At 51.2% G+C, this 19,142-nt stretch overlaps 1 protein-coding gene across 3 annotated transcripts in view; it reads left to right on the forward strand.

Annotated features, from left to right (window-relative positions):
- Positions 1–18,694, forward strand: part of LOC101657756 (sine oculis binding protein homolog) — a 206,149-nt gene extending 187,455 nt beyond the window's left edge. For 2 of the 3 annotated variants that reach the window (XM_045294709.1, XM_045294710.1), the window contains one exon: positions 17,431–18,694. The gene's annotated coding sequence lies outside the window, so the exon portion shown is untranslated. Of the gene's footprint in view, positions 1–95; positions 264–17,430 lie in introns of those variants that run through there. The other variant, XR_006680514.1, reaches the window with a different exon arrangement.
- Positions 18,695–19,142: the final 448 nt, after the last annotated feature.

Genomic DNA, 19,142 nt, shown 5'->3' on the forward strand with positions numbered 1-19,142 from the left:
ATCTGCCGTAGCACCAGGAGAGAGTGCTCCCTGAGCGAGGAGAGGAAGGCAGGCACGCAGCCTGACTGGAGCCACTCAAGAGTTCCAGCTTCCAGGTGGGAGGAAGATGGGGTTTTCTGCTCTAGTACAGGTTTAGTTTCAGAAGCCCCGAGGGCAGTTGTGCTCTGTCCACCAGGGTTGCTTGGAGCTGAGATGGACTCAAGGGCAGGGGTTTGTGATTCTCCGCTGAGATTTTCCCAGTCAGAATAAAATATTAAAAATTGGTTCGGTTCACCTTTCCTTCTTGATGTTCTCTCTGAGTCCCACTGTTTGAAGACAGATGGCTTCGGCCTTCTTGCAAACAACTCAGTTGACAATGCCCCTGATTCCTCCATGAACATAATTTAATCTGGTTGACGAGGCAGTGAGCAATGAGAAGGCAAGCGACAAAAAGAGGAACAAGCCATTAGGAAGTCAGAAAGCATTGGGGATTGCAATTTTAAACACATTCCAATAGCACCCATTCAAAATAGATTAAAGGATGAACAGGAGGTGAAAGATTTTACTTCCATTACTGCGTTGAGAAATGACCAGGTCAAGAATCATACCACTAGCACATCATCTAGCAGGGGACCAAAATGTAAGACTATAAAACGTGCAGTGGCTATTTGGATGATAGATGTTTCAGAAAAAAGAATCAGGCTAGGGTCTTGTGTGTGGACCGGAGTCATTAGTAAAACTATTAACCTGGCTTAAGCCAATTAAGGAGATGCTGTAATGAAAGCGGCCACAGCTCATGGAGATAGGTGAGTTCTTTTTATAAGGGGGTCCCCCAAGAAATGACAGCTTTTTTCCAAAGTCAGAAACACGCAGGCTTTGCCAGCTACAGTGGGGTGATGAGGAGAGTGATTTAAGATGACGGGAGAAGCATCTCTCTTCCACTAAATCACACTTCCTCTTGTCCTGTTACCCGTGCCACCTCGCCACCCAGTCTCCGTGGCTGTAATTCACTCTCGTTCTCTGACCCTGCTCATTTGCGGGGCACACTGGTGCTGTCTTTCTTCTGTGCCTTCAGAAACCCAGCCCGAGCACACAGCTGGGAAAATTGAAAAGGGGTCTGTTGACTAGAAGATGGTGTGACTTTTGTGCCTGCATGGTGAACGCTGGAGATGGGTGGAAGACAAAGTGGAAATCATTACAAACTAACACCTGCGTCCCCCTCCCGCCCCCCCCCCCAAAAAAAAACCCCAAACCCCAAACCAGAAAAGCCCAGACTGAGAGTTGTGGCGGATGAGGTGCAGGTGAGTGGCTTCTTGACGTGCTCGTTAGTGGCTCATTGTAAGATTGCTCACAGCAGAGTCAGGTGGTCACTCTGACCACCATTCTCGTACAGGAGCCCAAGCAACTCCAAAGAAATCTTACTCCGTAGTTCTTTGGAAATGATAGTGCCCTCCCCAGCTCGATTTGACGTGCTTCTGTTTCTGGTTGATAGACTTTATGTGTTGATAAGGAGCCCTGGTGGTATAGTGGGTTACACATGGGGCTGTTAACTGCCAGGTCCAGTGGTTCGAACCTACCAGTTGTTCCACAGGAGAAAGATGAGGCTTTCTGTTCCTGTCAAGATCTACGGCCCCAGAAACCCAAAGGGGCCGTTCTATTCTGTGCTCCTGGGCTGTCATGGGTGGGAATCGACCCTCGGGCAGTAGGTGGGTTGTGTGTTGATAGGATTATAGGTTACTTGAAGGGGCAGATATTTTCCCAGGATGTAGCTGAAGACCTTAAACATTTGTAAAATTCCCTTTAGTTTTAAAGTTTTAGTGGTCCAAACGCCAGCTCTGCAGCTTCTGTAGGCTAGGGGGAAATACTCCCCCCCTTCCCCAATAATAAGTAAAACAATGTATAAACATTTTATAAACAATTCTATCCACAAAGAATTCCATTTATAAATGGAATACTCCCTTCTTTGTCTTAACCCAGGGGCTTGGGGGGGAGCTTGTTTGTATTTGTACATTTTCTGAATTTCTACAGTTTACACTTGTTTATGGTACACGAGAGAGTTCAGAGTAACCATTTGCAAATGTTTAAAAATATTCAAAAGAAACTCTCCCTCTTCCCCCTTAATTTTCCAGGGAAATGACATCTTCTCTTTAAGTAAAATAATCAATGGAAAAAATGTGTACCAATGAGTAACCCTTTCGCCCTCACTTTTTCCACTCCTGGGAGTAGCCCTGGTTCTCAGGGCACTTTGATAGGAATGGTCCAGGCTGATTCCCCCCCAGTGGCTTGCAGTGGCTGGTGTGTTTCTCCAGGCCAGCAGACACAGCGAGGCGCTCACTTCTGGCCCCGACTTATGCCGCACCTCCAGGCTCAGCAGCGAAGATTCGAAGATTCCGCTTAACATTTCCTCTGGCAGAGCGGGAGGAGGTGCCTGTCCTTCTGGCTTCTCTTAGTTGAAGTATTCGTCTGGTCATAGAGCCACCATCCCAGAAAAGACTGTGTCAAGGCAGTGGGGGGCGGGGTTGGGGGTGGGGGTCACCTGGCCTCATTAGAGAAACCAAAAAGGTGGCGGTGATAGTTAACTGTTTGCCCACTCAACCTCTTTAACTGGGGAGTTTGAGGGAGGAGGCTGAGTCAGCCTGTGCATCTGCCGTAGCACCAGGAGAGAGTGCTCCCTGAGCGAGGAGAGGAAGGCAGGCACGCAGCCTGACTGGAGCCACTCAAGAGTTCCAGCTTCCAGCAACTGGAAATATCCATTGGCCACATCATCCCTAGTGTTAAAAGTTGAGCCAACCTGTCGGGATGCAGATGGCGGAAAAGTTCTAACCAGTAACCAACGGCAGTCAGGTCGACTCCAGCTCGCTGTAATCCCATGTGTGTCCTGGGAACACCAAGCTCCCTGGAGTTCCCAGGTGCTGGGGCTTCGGGAACAGAAGGATCCGTCTTTGGTTAGAGCTGTCCCCGGGCTGGATTTATTTGAGCTGCCATTCGTTTTGTTAGCAGCCAAGAGCATTCGCCATTTTGCACCACATAGCGATTAAAATCCACAGTGGCCCCATGGACAGGGCAGGCCTGCCCCTTTGGGTTTCTGAGACTGTAACTCATTATGGGAGTAGAAAGCCTTGTCTTTATCCCTCGGAGCAGCTGGTGGTTTCCAACTCCTGACCTTGCTGATTCGACTCTACAGCAGTGAGTGGGGGATTGAAAAACCCAGCAAGAAGGCAGTTGGGTGGGGGTCGTGCACGTGAGGCATGCGGAAGCAGGGGAGTGCTCCCATGATGGTTTGGGGCTCCTATAGGATGGCTTTCTGGATTGAACAATGTCAAGAAGGGCCTTAGACACACCCTGTTCAGTGCTGCTGGGCTGTTTTAACTCTTAGGACAAAGGGGTTTGAGGAGCGGTTGCATGTCTGCTCATCTGGCGTTTGGCCCTGGCCTCTATCAGATTATGACAGGATATGCAATGACCAGTGTGACTTGGTTTTTTTCCCCTTTTCCACTGCAGCCACCACTCCACTTTTAGCAGGGCTGGACCTAGCGTGAGGCAAGTGAGATGAAATGCCCCGGGCCCACACCTGACGGTCCTCCAAGCGCAGCGCAGCCTTGGCCCTCATCCCCACACCCCTAGTCCCCTGGGTAACCCGCAGCGACTCTCCAGCAGTTTCATGGAGACAGCTTCAGGTGTCTAAGTAGAGATAAGCATTATCTGGGGACAAATGGGTCCATGCTTTCCGCTATAGAAAAAGCGTGCTCCGGTTCTCTGAAGCAGTGTAACAATGTCCCACTCGGAATTCGACTCGACACTCTGAGGAAGCTAAACTAATGGTAAATGCTTCTTAAAATGTAGGGTTATTCACATAAGCTGTGGAAATCATACTGCAGACTCACTGTGGGAGCGACACAGTGTAGTGCTAGCTTCAATCGGAATGCCGTAGTGATGGAATCCCCAAGGTGACACACCTTTTGTGAAGTCACCGAATGCCCCAAGTCTCTACAGTGAACAAAGAGGAAAAGGGAAGCAAGTAGAGATATAAGCTAGAAACTTCTGCAGCACCGCGGCTTTCAATGTTTACAGTCTGGGGAGATGCCTTTCGCCTGCCACTGAGGCCAAGGGATCGGAATGACCAGTGTCAGAGAAGTGGGCAGGTCAGTAAACACCAGAGCATGGGTGTTGGGTGCTGGGTGAACAGATGGGTGCCTGTCCTTTCTCCCTAGCTCTCCAGCATGCTGTGTTACCAGGCCGTTCCCCAGCAGGGCCCTGGGAATAAGCTCCCTGGCTGGTTTCTAACGAGTACCCCCCCTCTCCTGCCTATGCATCATGGTTCTATCATGGGCACTACCTTCATGCCGACAAGCGTTACGACGGGCCAAAGGGGTCTGAGGCCAAAATACACTGCAGCCTGCAACACTTACCGCCACCCAAGCTGTGGCCAGACACTCTTGTGAGCGAGATGGTGCCAAAGGGAGAGAAGGTGGTCGTTCGAGTTTGCTGTGGCCTGCACACACATTCTGTGCTCCCCAGCTGCTATTTAAACACATGATGCTGCCTCTCTTCAGATGCCCTCCTCTAAAGTGTAAAAGGAATTCTTTTCAGAGAGCCGGAGGACCCAGCTTTCAAAAATGAACAAGTCAGTGCTGGCATGGTTTAACAGGTCTAATTTTAAAGAGGAAGGAGTAAAGCCCACATCCGATGCCCACTCGAGACTCCAACAGTGGAGAGTTCTACTCTGGGTCTGGAAGCATTTGCATGGCGCTCGGCCTAAGGACAATTGCTGAATGAGCTCAGAGTGGAGCCTGTGAGGCCATCCACGGGGGATGGGCCACAAGAAAGCACACCTAAGTTGTTCTAAAGTTATTTTCAAAGAGTCTAGTGAAAATGAGCTCGGGGGCATCTTGGTTCCGTATTGGGCCACAAACCACAAGGTTAAAAGTTCGAAACCACCAGCCACTACATGGGGGAACAACAGGGCCTTCTACTCCCATAAAGAGGTGCAGCCTCAGAAACTCACAGGGGCAGTTCTATACCCTGTCCTATAGGGTCTCACAGTTGGCATCCACTCAAAGGCAGTGCGTTTGGTTTCAGCGAACATGATTGGAGCAAACACCAACAACAAAAACTTGGAATTAAAAAAGGAAACCAGTTACGTTGCACCTGGGAACCCTTAACCAGCTACTTGGAGGACTTTGAGTGATGTCCTAAGTGACACTTGTCCAGTGCAGGCCAGGTAAGGCATCCTCACTGTGGAGAAACGAACAGAGCAGAAAAGCCTTTCGCCCAGCTGCAGGGTTAGGGCTGTGGCAAATCTATGTCATCCAGGGCTCCCAGCCTCATGTCCAACCAGACATTTGTGGCCACATCAATGCTGCTTGTCTCATGCCCTGGGAACCGCTGCTGTATCTGTCTTTGATGGCAAGCTGTGCTTCGTGTGGGGTGAAAGGGGATGTAAGGATGTGACTGATGACATTTTAAAAAAGCAGAAGGGAGAAATACACTTCATAGACTCATTTGATATGAAGGTCCAAAAAAAAAAAAAGCAATGGAAAAGTATATCTCTCCCTCATTTGCATGGATTATTTCCCTAGGCATGTTTTTTGGTATTGAAAATGAATGGCATTCCCATACAACATGTGTCCCAATTTGTAATGATATCCTCCCTGCAGCTGGCTTAGTTCTCAAAGTGTTTCTGAAACGTTACTGTTTTACATTTGAGCCAACCTACAATAACAAATTATCTCGAAGCAAAGTGGCTAAGCTGCATTTGGTGAGAGAAGAGAAACCCTATATTCCATCCTTCAACCCTTGTGGAAATTCAGATGGTAACGTGATCTTTTTCTAAGGAAATCCACACACACGCACTTAAAAAATTGTGCAGATTGGGTATTGTGGGAGCAAGAATGATCAGGTTTAAGTTTCTCTGCAGAGCCCTGCATCCCGTCAACAAGCCCTTTTGATATTTTAAACCCATATTTAGAAGCCATTGCAAGATATTTGGAGCATATGTGGTTAAATGCAAAACTTTGTCATTATGATCTGTCAGATGCTTATACTTTAAATATTTATAAGCCACTTTTCAGTACTTGATCCACAAACCTTCTCCCGCTCGATGACTGTAATTGAGTGGGATCTGAGCGCCTTCGCAGGAGACGCACTGAAGTCACTGCCTTACGCAGGCGCAGCGCTTCTGGCTTTCACTCAGTGTTGTTTTCAGTACAATTTAGCTTCTTTGAAAAATATAGGTGAGGCCGTGCACACGGTTGGTGGTCTCGGATTTAAAAAAAAAACAAAAAAAACCATTTATCTCCATTTCCCTAAAGGTGCCAGTCTCTCAAGTTGATTTTGCCTCCTAATGGCCCCGTGTCCAGAGTAAAACTGTACTCCCTATGATTTTCAGTGGCTGATTAACTAAAAAAAAGGTGTCTGGCTTTTCTTCCAAGGTGCTACTGAGTGGACTCCGTCACCCAACCTTTCGGTTAGCAGCCGAGTACGTTACTCATTTGCACCACCCAGGTGTTGTGATTGTCGTTCGATGCCATCAGCTTCACAACGATTCCTACAGTTGAGCCCTTTGTTGCAGACAATGTGCCAGTTCATCTCATCGAGAGCCTCCCTCTTCTCACTGCACCCCTGCTTTGCCAAGCATAATGCCTTTCACCAGGGACTGGTCTCTCCTGACAATAGGTCCAAAATATGAGAGGAAGGCTCACCATCGGTGCTAGGCAGGGCTCTCCGGAGAAACAAAACCAGGACAGTTATGATTTTAGATAGATAGATAGATAGATAGATAGATAGATAGGTAGATAGATAGGTAGGTTTATACAGTGAGAAGGAATATAACAGCTAATTAGTCCACACTGAAGTACAGAGGGCTCAGTTCAACTCACTTTTGTAGAACAGTTAATATACTAGAAGTCCTTCAACTCACGTGGGTTGCCTGGTCCAAGGTCAAGGAAACAGACAGCAGAGTCCTCCCTCAGGCAAGGCAGGCAGAGTTTTCCTGCAGGCAGCAAACAGCAGGGTGGGTCAGCAACAGTCAGTAGCTTGGGAATAGAAAGTCTTGTCTTTCTCCTGAGGAGTGGCAGATGGATTTGGCAGCCCAACGCCTAACCCATTATGCCCCCAGGGCTCCAGTTAGTGTTCATTTAGCTCCCTAAAGGGTAAAACAGATCCTGTCTGTACTAAGCAATATTCGACAGTGACTATTCAGAACCTAGAGATACCTGAGAACAAGTGGAAACAAGAGACACCCCCCTGCTTCTGGAGTCCCAGCCATACTTTGAGCAGCTTCCACCTGCGGAGTGGGCTGAGGAAGAACCGAGAGTTCACTTTATAAGCAACATGCAGAAGCTGCACACGGACGTGAGATGCGAGGGCTGAGGCCAGGGCCAGTCCACTCATCCTTGTAGCCGAGTGGTCCGCACTGGAGCTGTCACAGTGAGCACTCAAGAATTTGTTGAGCACATGAATGAGAACAGTCTCAGGAGAGGAGTGACCAGTGGAGTTACTGTGCTGGGGTCCAGGCAAACAGGTGAGTGTGGGGCTCTGTCCCGAAACGAAACCCACGCTGGCAGAGTAGGAGGCATGATCGCGGGTGGCACTAAGTGCAGGAAAGGGCCGGCTGCCTTGGGATGGCTTCCCAGTTGTCTTGGCTGGAGCGGAGGGCTTGACCATCGAGAGGGGAGAGGAGATGGGCTTGGGCAAGAGGTGCACAGAGAGCAGGCGGCTGAGGGCTTGGCACTCGGCTTGGGAGGCAGCATCAGACAGGAGGGAATCTGCGCGGGGGGGAAACTAGTTCAGCAGCTGGTGCGCTGAAAGGAAGCTCTGTATTGTCACGAGGGCTAACAACTGCGGAAGGTGCTAGCTGGAGGGTGGGGTGGCTGCAGCATGGAGGCTCCAAGTGCACTAAGCCACTGCGGCTGTGCCCAGAGGTGGGCCAAAGGGGACTTCATAGTGCCAGGGGGAGGCTGGCCTGTCCCCGACCAATGGGGACACGAGCTCTGCTGTCAGTGGCCCAGAGCCTTAGTCCGTGAGGAGCAGGCTGGCTTGGGGGAGAGGGTGTGATCGGTGTGGCCGTGGGCTCCCCTTGTGGAGGACCCTGTTGTACCAAGAGCCTTGAAGTGATCCCCTCAGATGGCCAAACTCATTGTCCTCAGACTGACAGACCGCAGTGCTGTCTGTGTGCGTGGCCGGCAGTACTTCCGACACCTACAGGGACCGTGTCAGAATCTGTGTCCAGGGTGGCCTTTCAGACAGGCCTTCACGGGCCTGAAATCCTCTGAGGCGTCCCGTGCACATGGCCGCGGTAGGCTCCCGGGAGTGGAGGAAGGTGGCAGTGGTTTCATGGGAAAGGGCATCCTTGGTGGGGTGGAAGGGGCTGGCTTCGGATCGCAGCTGAGCCCTTTGTCAGCTGAGGGAGAGAGTGGCAGTAAGTTGTCACTCAGTGACATGAGTACCAATGAGGTTGCTGTCAGGGATCAGAGGGAACAGTGGCCTTGCATAAGTGTCCTGAAATGGCATCATCACTGTTTTAGAGCGGCACCATTGCCCAGGCAAGGAGCAGGGGGCTGAATTTGAAAACTGCAAGTTGATAAAAGACAGTGCCATATACTAGCGGAGAGGTCTAGGCGGGCTAGAGAGGGCCTGAAATTCCTCATGGAGTCATTAGAGCCGCTGCTTTGGACTGAGCCCTTCCTGTGTGGCACACAGATCCAAATGCTTTCTGTCTGACAAGCCAATGGATGCCATCTTAAAGAGAAAGAGAGGCTGAGTATCCGACTCCGAGTCCTATGACCAGTGCCCGGCAGTGCTGGGTTTGATTGGCCAGAGCCTCCATGCAAACCCACTCTCTGCCTTACCCCCTTCTATTAAAAGGAAGGAAGACAATAACAGTTGCCAAGTGGTGTGGTCCTAAGACTGCAGTAGAAGGGCACGTGTTAGAAGCCCCAGGGGGCTCCAGGGACCTCAGAAGGAAGCACATAAACAAAGCCAGTTGCCATCAAGCCCGGTTTTGGATCCACGGAAACCTGTGTTCGAATGCGCGGTGGCTGAGCTTCCGGAAATGGATCACCTGGCCTTTTTTTTTTTTCTCTCCTACTTTCCCAACAACTAACCTGTTGATCGGTAGCTGGGTGCTTAAGCCGGTGTACCACTCAACTGCTCATTCTGAGACTTCTCATGGTGGCCTCTGCATCCCAGAACGTCTTTGGATGTGTGATGGAAGATACAGTCCCTAGGTTACAAATGTCCGATTTCTGTACAGCCTGTAATTAGTGACGTCTTCCCACCCCCTCCTACAAGGCCTATCACATAAAAAATGTTGAGGTACATACATTGGCCCATGTGGGTTGCCAAGACTGTAGGTCTTTACAGGAGTAAAAAGCCTCGTCTTGTTCCTCGGAGCAGCTGTTGGTTTCAAACCACTGACCTTGGGGTTAGCAGCCCAAGCATAACCACGACACCGCCAGAGCTACGAGGCATGGGACACTCGAAAGTCCCTGCCATCAAGTTGATGAAGACTGATGGGGGTTTTCACTCTCACCAGGGCACTTCTGTCCTACGGGGTCACTCTGCCTAGGAAGCTGTACTATATGCCATAGGAGACCCCAAGCCTGACGTGAGCTAGGAACTGTACCTACTGGTACAGGATTCACATGAAAACTTGACTTAAAGACAAGACTTAGGACCAGCACTGGTGGTCTTAGACAGGTAGGACGACCTGTCTCGAAGCTGTCCCATGCTGTCAGCCTGAGAGGCCAGGGAGATCTCTGGTTCCTCTCCGCAAGAAAGAGACAAGATGCAAAGCACCGAGGTCTCCAAAGGGTGCAGCTCGGATTAGAACCTGAGTCCTCATCTGCCTTCCCCTCAGCGGGACACCGGATCCCGTCAGAGCTGCTTGAGTTTCACGCCCTGTGCCAAGGCCAGAGTCATGTGTCTGCCCGCCACCCCACCCCCACTCGGGAGTCACTCCCTCACAGCAGGCAGCTGATTTAGAGAAAAAATGGGCTATACCTGAACATTAGGGGGCCGAGGGCTTGAATGGTTACAAAAAGCGATTGTTAACCACAATGCCCATCTCCTTTGCTGTCTGGAGGAGAGATCAGCACATTTGCTCTTGGTTTTTTGTTTTGTTTTGTTTTGCAGGGAAGTTTGTACTGATAGGAAGCATTTCTCTCTCTCTCCCTCTCCCATCTTGGCTAATAGGCTGGTTGTAAAGAATCAATTGCAGTGCGGTCAGACCTCTTTCCACGACCTCACCTAAAATCTTACAATTGACTTGCCATCGCCACTTACCACACAAAGCTCCCTTTTTCTCTGGGTTCTCTGTGCGCACATAACGTGGAGACAGAATGAACCCAGTCCTCTCTCTGTCTCTCCAACGCAGAATTTTGGGCAGGCAATAGTCTGAGAGCCAGTGTGACAGAAGTCAGGAGAAGAGGAATAAGAGCCTGGCCCCGACATCTTGGACGAGTCCCTTAATTAATCCAGGACGTAGCATCTTCTGCTTTCATGGGGACACATGACACCCGTCCCTGTAACCACAGCATGGGTACTAGGAGCAGAGCTGCAGGCCCAAGGCCTGCTGAGTCACACAGACCTGTCTCCGCTAGTGTAGACAGTGGGTGGGACTTGAATGAACATGGATTTTTTTCCCCCTGGTCAGATCATTAAACTTCTCAAAGATATTGTCTACAATGCAAGGGGATTGGATCCCACGGGTCTTAAGGTCCCTTCTCGCTCTACCCTTGTGGCCCCCAGCCCTGCGCCCTGCCCCCCTCCTCCAGCCACCAGGGTAAAGGAAGGGAGAGGTGAAACACGGACTAGGAGGTAGAATGCACTAGAGATGTCGCACGGACTCTGGAGCCCTATAGAGGGGGACTTCAATGCAGTGTTGCCCCTTTCCAGCCAGCGACCTTGAGCAAGTAAGGTCAGGTCATCTTCCTGGGAAAATGTCCTCAATAGTAAAGCAGGTACCCGAAAGAAACATTGTTGTGGGGACCTGGGTGTTGCAGCCTGTTAGATGTTCTGTTGTTAACTAAAGCTTGGGGGTTCAGACCCTCCCAGAGGCCTGGCCAAAAGTCACGCCTTTGAGCAGCCCCGTGGAGAAGTCCTCTGCCCACACAGACGACCGGGAATCGGAATCCACTTGAGAGCAGCTAATAATGACCAAGACCCATGGCATGACCATGCGCTTCAAGGGGAAGAAGTATATGAAAAAATGCCGACTAGAGTATTTGGCACAAAGTAGATGCTCAGTAAAATCTGGGCCTTTGTTCTGCTTTAAAGACACTGCAGCTCACCAAAGGCAGAATAGGACGTCGTCTGGCCGGAAAGGCAAGAGAATGGGGTCTAGCCTCTTCTTTAGAACGGCCTGCAGAACACGAGGTGCGTTATGCAACAACTCCTCTTGGTTTGCTTGCTCTCGCTTGTCAATAGAGGAAACCACCCAGCTCCAGTACCCTCGTGAGGACTGTGAGACATGCGCCCACCCATGAGAAGGGACAGACAAGGCCATGTGGTTTGCTTAAGTGCCTGGGGTTCAAGAGAGGATGGGAAGTGACGAAAGAGGACCCATTGACCAGGGCGAAGCTCCAGACCTGCATGAGTGTACAGGAAGAGGTCTCAGGGTTCAGGATTACAGGTCCCAGCCCCATCCCACCCCTCGTAAGTTTCAGAGGTCAGCAAGAAATCCAAGCGGCCACATGTAAAAATAAGCAGGCCTCTCTCCCCCTCACAGACTCAGATCAGCAAAGAAAGGCAAGGTTACCATTTGTCAAACAGAAATAAAGATGATGCTGTCCCAGCAGGGGGTCTGGTATGATTCTGATTTTAATTGTTTAAAGAATCAAACAAGTGATACAAAATACCAAAAGCAGTCCCACTGGCACTGAGTCCATTCTGACTTCCAGTTACCCCTCTATAAAGTTTCCAAGACTTTGTAAACCTTTGTGGGAGCAGCTTCATTATGGGAGCAGCTTCATAATGAAGCTTGTGCAGCTTCATTATTCTTTTGAGGAGCAACTGGGGGTATGTGTGGGTGGGGGGTGCAGCAGCTGCTGCTCTTGAACTGCTGACCTTGCGGTTAGCAGCCCAATGTGCACCCACGACACCACCACGGCTCGTAAAGAAGAGCTAGAGACAGCGAGCAGAGAAAACTAACAACAAAGAGAACAAGCAAGGTGGCCATGCTTCATTCTATTCCACAGAAGTTCTCCATGAGCTGGAACCTGCCTGGTGGCGAGTCATAATATTTAGTCCAGTTAGAGAGAGAGACAAAAGCTTGCCTTAGCTCATCTCAGCCACAGGGTGAGTAGCCCCGTGCTGATGGAGATCTTGACCAGAGCACTAAGCTCTGCACCAAAGTTAACCCTTCACCCCCACAGCTCGGTCATTTCCCATAAAGGAGAGAGAAGTTTTGTGATTTCTTCATCGGCTAATGTGCTGTGTTGTTATTGCTAAGGAGCACCAGTCGAATTTTGGCTTAGCAAACCATTCTCTGGCAGCCAGTCCATTCCACCTCCTAGGGACTCCCACATATTGCTCCCAGGTGATAAATCTTCATGGAAATAGACTCTTCTTTTCTCAAGGAGCGGGTGATGGATTTGAACGGCTGACCTTGCAGTCAGCAGGCTGGAGCCTCACCCACAGTGCCCCCAGGACTCCCTATAGCCATCCTAAATGACAGAGTGGCACTGCTCCATGGGCCTCTCTAGGCTGTAGTCTTCATGGGAGCAGATGGCCACCACTGGGTCTTCCTCCTTCGAAGCCACTGGGTGCATCTGATCCACCACACTCTCAGCTAGTGGCCAGGCGCTGAACTGATACACCACCAGGACTCCTTAGACGGTTTTTTGTTCTTAAGAAGTGAAAACTGTTTTGCATCCTGGCAAAAGCCATGCCAAACCTCTTCCTGAAGCTGTGGTTGTGGAAGGAGGGCAGCCTGCCAGCGACGGCCCTTTCTTGGGATGGGCTTAGTGCAGAGACCCGGAGCTGGCACCACACCCGGACTTTTATCAGCCGGTGCAGGCGGCTCTGTTCATTGACCGCGGGGCTCTACCCCTGCAAATGTCCCAGAATAGCTTCAGCTACCTGAGAGGAGGCCAGTCCTCAGGGACTCGTTATTGTCCCAGATAAACAGCCTTGCCGCGGCCAGTGCGTAATGGCTGTATTTAACTGTAATAAGTGATGGGCAGACGTGCCCCAGTGAGTGGCTTTGCCGATAGGTCCTGGGTAATTGGACAAAGGCAACTGGCTTGGCCGCAAGCACTTCTCAGGCAGCTCTGAGTCGGTGCTGGGGGGTTCTAACCTCCCGAGAATAAGTAGGGCAGGCATGGGAGCTTGCTTTCTAAATGCATCCGACAGGACAGGCAGACAAGTTTTGGATTGTGTTAACTCCAGAGGGATTTGAGGAAGGAGTTTGGGAATTTGGAACACTGATAGAGGCAGCTTTCCCAGCCGAGGTGGGCTAGCAAGGGAATGTTGCGAGATGGAATGAGACAGGCGTTTTTTCTCTGGACACACTGTGCCTGCAGGGGAGGTGCCCTGGAAGTTGTGGAAGAAAGACCTGGCTGTCTACAGCCGAGAAGCCCCCCTTGGGCAGTTCTACTTCGCAACACCAGGTCCACGTGAGTCAGAATGGCCTCTGGGGCCGAACAACCACAGCCACCCGGCAGTTTCATGTCCTTGAAAACCCAGCCGCGGGCGGAAGCTGCAGGCTTTAATGACCAAAGAGTCGAAGGGGAGAACGGCCACATGTTGACAGCAGCAGCATTAGGAACATTTATCGACACTTGGGCACGTTTTGATTCGCTATAATTCTCTGCAAATCCTCGTGTGCTGAAGCAGGGCGAGTGCGGAATCACATTCTCCCTGATGCCAGAGAGACCGACCTGCCAGGTGGACAGAGGTCCTCTCGAAGGCCGCGGCCTGCAGCTTGGTCCCATCTGGAGCGCCTTTCATTTGTCTCTCACTCCACGGGGCAGGCCAGCCCGAAGGCTGAAAGTGTCTGGCCGCTGGAGACCAGGCCTTGTGGGGTCTGGGGCTCTCTGTGAGCACAGTACAGGGGACAGACTGATCGATGCGTCACTGTTTGTGTGGCCGTCCAGGTAAGGGGGCCCAGCACTGTGCTGCTATCATGCAAGCCCCAAACTCAGAGGAACACTTGGATGGAGCACAATTGAACCACTGCTCACAGCATGCATTAAGGAACACCCCAGACATTTTTGCCAGTGGTGTGTGTGTGTGTGTGTGTGTGTGTGTGTGTGAGAGAGAGAGAGAGAGAGAGAGCAAGCGAGAGAGATATTAATAGTGAGAAAGGAGGCACTTTCTGAAATTCTGGGCTTTCTGGGTCTCAGAATTAGGCTGCTTCTTACACAGCCTCCCCCTCTGCCAGCGGAGGCTTGGCAGTTACTGTGATGCAGAACCATTTCCAGATGAAGGTGGACCAGGAAGAAAGGCCTGGCGATCCTCTTTGGAAAATAAGCAACTGAAAACCCTATGGATCACAACCATCTGGTCTCGGGTCACCATGAGCCAGGGGTCAACTCAACAGAAGTGCACCCCCAAAACTGCCATCAGTGCCTGCTTGCCTCCCCTCCGCTCACGACGGACTGTGAGAGGCAGGAGGGGTAGGATAGAAAACCTCCTCTGCTCCCTCCGTTGTCAAAGAGACTGTCCAGGAGTCTGTCCAGGGGAGGTCCAGGAGCAAAGGTAAGGCCACGTGGATGAGCAAGGGGACAAGCTGACTGGACCCCAAGCCACCTTTCCCCTCATTGGTAGTGCTTGCCAGCTGCCAGGTCAGGAAACTGAGACCAAGGACACTGGTTTCCAATAGGATCCCTCTAGTGGGCAAAGGCCCAATAAGAAGGGCCCCACCCCCACTCTGGAACCTCCAGCTGCCATCCTTTCTCAAACTCAAACTCGGTAACAAGAGGGCCCTCCACCAGCCAGAAGAACAACTGAGAAAGAAGGCTTTAGCCAGGGACTTGTACTGCCACCCTTTGGCCTTTGTGGGTGTCCTGACCTGGCCAGCCGGTGGGGAGAGGGCGCGAGGCAGCCCATGGGCCGCATTGCCACTCTCTTAAAATAAGCTCTGTGTGAGTAGGCCTTCGGAGCAGCAGGAGGGGGGGGGGCGCAAAAAATAGCATGTGCTGCAGCTGCACCCTTTAGAATTTGGGGGGAAAACACATATTATTTACCAGACAATAATAGATACCAGAGAATAATAATGATTATTATGGTGTTTGGAATGGCAAACGCTATAGTTAAGGTTCCAGAATGGCTCTCATTAGAATCCCGTTTTTCCCAATCTCGTATGAAAGCCTTGAAATTTTCTCCAAGGAGGCCGATGCTGTCCATGTTTGGTTCGGGTCCAAAGGTGATTTGAATCTAAAGAAAACTTATCACAGAGAGAGAGAGAGAGAGCCCTCCTTTTTTTTTTTGATAGTGCTTTCATGAAAGAAAAGAAACTTGCATCAGTGATTTAAACTGTTGGTGGTCCCACGTTGCTGGAGGACACGTTAACCGGTCTCCCCTCCTCTTTAAAGTAAGGTAGCCGAGGCCCCTTGGCGGCAAGGCTCAGCCGCTCTTGGTCCCAGGCCCACGTGTGGGGATGTTTTCCCGCCTCTGCAAGGGCTTCCGGCTGTGCCTGCAGATTGTCCCCGGAAGGGCTGGCCTCTGTGTTTTTGGACCTACTTGTCATTTCCACAGCTTCCTCCCAGATCTTCCCATTTATGGATGGTGGCTGGTATTTTTTGGTTGTTAACGACGGCTCAATAAAAAGCGAAGAAAAGAACAAGAGAGAGAAAGGACGAGAAAGAAATCAGAGGCGAGCCCTTGACTCCGAGATAGACAACTGCCTTTCCCAACTTGACCACGCCAGACGCGAAGGCTTCCGTGGTGCCCTGCTGCGTAGTTGTGGTTTGGGGCAAATTCACTTTGGTTATGTAATATACGGATGAAGTGCACATAGGGGCTGGTGATTTCATGTGATTGGGTGAACTCGGGCATTTCCTGTCGTGCACATTCACATTGCCAAACCTTGTCTTTTGGGCTGGTAGCTATTATCATTACCATTAACACCAGGTTGGGGTAGCAGGGTTCAAAGCAAAAGCTTCTACTTAGCCTTTTCAGGTTACGTCCACCCTGAGCAAGTCTTCTGGTCTCTTTGGGGCCTCCATTTCATCGCCAATAAAACGGGGACAAGGTAGTCTATGATCTCTGGGGTCTCTCCATCTTCCAGCCTAGCACCTCCCTGAAAGGATGTGTTCATTATCCTCAGAGGAGCCCCGACACTTGTAAAGAGGTTTATGAGTCTTCTGTTGCCCCCTCCTCACATCAGGGGCCCCCTGAACGTGACCCATTTACATCCCCATATACCGGCCAGGGGAGAAAAGCGCTGCTTTGGGATGTGGCAAAAGATTGCTGCTGGCCGTGCATCTGTCCCCAGGTGTTTGCTAAGCGCTCACAGCTGGTCAGATGCTGAACAGGAGGCTGCGTATAGAGACATGAGCAAAACCAGCAGTCTTGCCTGGGAGTGACGGTTTCCTGGGAAAGATAGGTCATGTGGCCTCCAGATAATCGGGGGTGGGGGGGTGGGGGGGGAATGGGATTATAAAGATAATAGACTTTGCCCACGGACTTTTTAAAGCCCACCCTGTTATTTCGACGGAAGGACTGGTAGGAACTGGCATCCGCGACCTGCGAGGCATCAGGGGGGCCGGGCCTCCTGCCCGTGGTGGTGACAGATGGAGTGAGCCTTCCCCAGCAATGGCCTGTTCTGCGAAAACGCTTGGTCAGACCCTGGGCCTCGCCTTCCAAGGCCTGGCTGGCCGATGATCTCCCCGCCCCACGCTGCTGTTCAATTTGGGTGTAGAGGGAACAGCTAGTCGCCTTGGCCAGGTCAGACCCCCACACAGAGCGGAAACGCTGCCAGCGCGAGTGCGGAGTCGCACGTGGGCTCCGTGGGGAAGTCTGACGTGTCCGTGGGATTATTTTTTCCCTCGGAAGGTGACTCTCGCGGCCTTCCTTTTATTGCAGCAAAAACCAGGACAGTGGCCGTGAGTTCTGGAGCTCGGAGGCAAACCACTGCCCGCCCTCCCTATTCCGTGACCTGGCCTAACTTAGGGGTGACCTAGGGCAACTCAAACGGCCTCCTTGGGGCGGAGTATGCAGGAATGTCAGGTGCGAGTGACTGGGTTGCAAGGATGCTGTGGTCTTTGGGGCGCTGCCCGGGTGTACCGGGCTCACTAGGGGATTCCAAACCACGTCCTGTTCCATGGAGCCCCCGCAAAGCTGGCAGAGCGGCCGCGAGCACCGCCAGGGCTGAGCCCTGCGCTGGAGGCCCACGGTGCTGGCGGGGCTCCGTCTGGAAACTGCGCTGCCCTTTGACTCACACCCGGTTCTTCCGGTGAAGGGTGGTTTGGTCCAAAGAGATTCTGACGGGCCCTTCTCTTTTTGCAGGACTGCTCACTCACAGGGTCCCTTGTCTGGAGAGAGGGCGCCATCCGGGGACACCAGCTGGCCCGCTCCGCTCACCACCCCCTCCGGCGACCACTGGAGCAAGCAGAGCCGCTTCCTGTCATTAGGCATCTCAGGGGAAGCAGCCCTCCCTCCCGGGCCTCTAGCCCAGAGAGGCCAGCAGGTCTTGGACCCACTGGGCGGACGCAGCCTTCCTGCGGCCGCCGCCGTCTCTGCTTCTCCCCAGAGGAACTTAGGGATTTGTTTTGGCCCCTGGTTTTCAACAAGCAAAACGCCCATAAGTCACAAGGACCAATGTCGGTATTCTCCAGGTCCACGGTCCAAGGCTCAGACGCTGAGGCTGGAAGACGGTATGGATTTGAACACGAAAAGAAAGTCTTTTTTTTTTTTAAACCTTTTTAAAAACTGCTGTGGTTTTGCTGCTACACGAAGAATTGTGATTTGCATTGTACGGCTTTGGACCTGGACTGTCCACGGTTTTGACCGCGGAGAGGGATGCCACGGGCGCCCCCAGCCCTTCAGACTCATCTCTGCCCTGCCCAGGATGCACTTTTAAATGAAGAGTTAGAATATTTTATTGGCTAGTCTACTTTTCTTGTTATTTTTACAAAGGCCACCTTTACCCTTTCTAATGCCGTATTTTCAGTGTTACACTTTGATGGCTCTTAATTTTCGATCTGACAGATGTAAGAAGCAGCATGAATAGCTTATACTGTGGTTTTCCAGAGGCTGAACGCCAAGAGAACTCGGTACATGTTTATTCTTCTCAGCTTTCTCTTTAAATTCCCCCCTAAATAGCGCCCCATTTGGGAACAGAGCAAGCGTGTTGGACTGAAGACCAAAATGCCCTCAAGGTGTAAACGAATCCGAGGGGGAATATTTGCTGGGCGTCAGGAAAGACTGGGATGAAATTTCAGCCCCGATGGTTTTCAGTGATCCAGGAAGTCAGGGAGACAATCTCGCTATACGCAGCGCCCTTTCATGCTAATTAGAATGGTATGGACAACCCAATGGAAACAAGAGGGAGAGTGAGAAAGATCGCCCGTGATTCTGTTTCACTGTTTGCTTTCTCCTGTCATGGTGAAGAGAAATGTGCAATTCGATCCTCCATCAGCGCAGGAGGATAACAGGGTAGATTTACTTGCGTGCACTTGTACCGGCCTGGCGGCGGCCTCTAAAGCATGTGTACTGACGCTGAGTTGGTGAGACAGTCGTGGAGTATCCCATTCTGATGAGTACAGAAGAAAAAAAAAAAGAAGGAAAAATTAAAAAAAAAATACATAAAAAAAAAGAAGAAAAAAGTCAAAAAAAGAAGAAAATGAAAAAAAAATCAAATCACCTTGTGATTCAGTGTATCTGTTTACTAACTCAAAATAAAGCAATTGTTCCCTCTGGAGGGGTCCAGGTGCCCCGGCCCTACACGGCCACTGAGTCAGCAGCGGGAGGGGGGCAGGTCCCGGGTGGGCGAGGCTGGGGGGCGGGGGCGGGTCCCGGCAGCCCCGAGGCCCCCCGCTTGGCCGGAGGACGCGGTGTACATACTGTATTTCTATCTTCTCCTTTGTACAGACTTCACGAGTCAAGCTACTGTGTTCCAGGTGCTCCTTATTTATTCGAGCTGTGAGAGCTGGGGGGTCACGCCTGGCAAGCGAGCTCGCTTTTTAAAACGAAACCGGGGTGGGGTGGGGGCAGGGGGA

Source organism: Echinops telfairi, unplaced genomic scaffold, assembly GCF_000313985.2.
Source record: "Echinops telfairi isolate 266 unplaced genomic scaffold, ASM31398v2 ScPeMD7_3533;HRSCAF=4204_0, whole genome shotgun sequence".
NCBI lineage: Eukaryota > Metazoa > Chordata > Mammalia > Afrosoricida > Tenrecidae > Echinops > Echinops telfairi.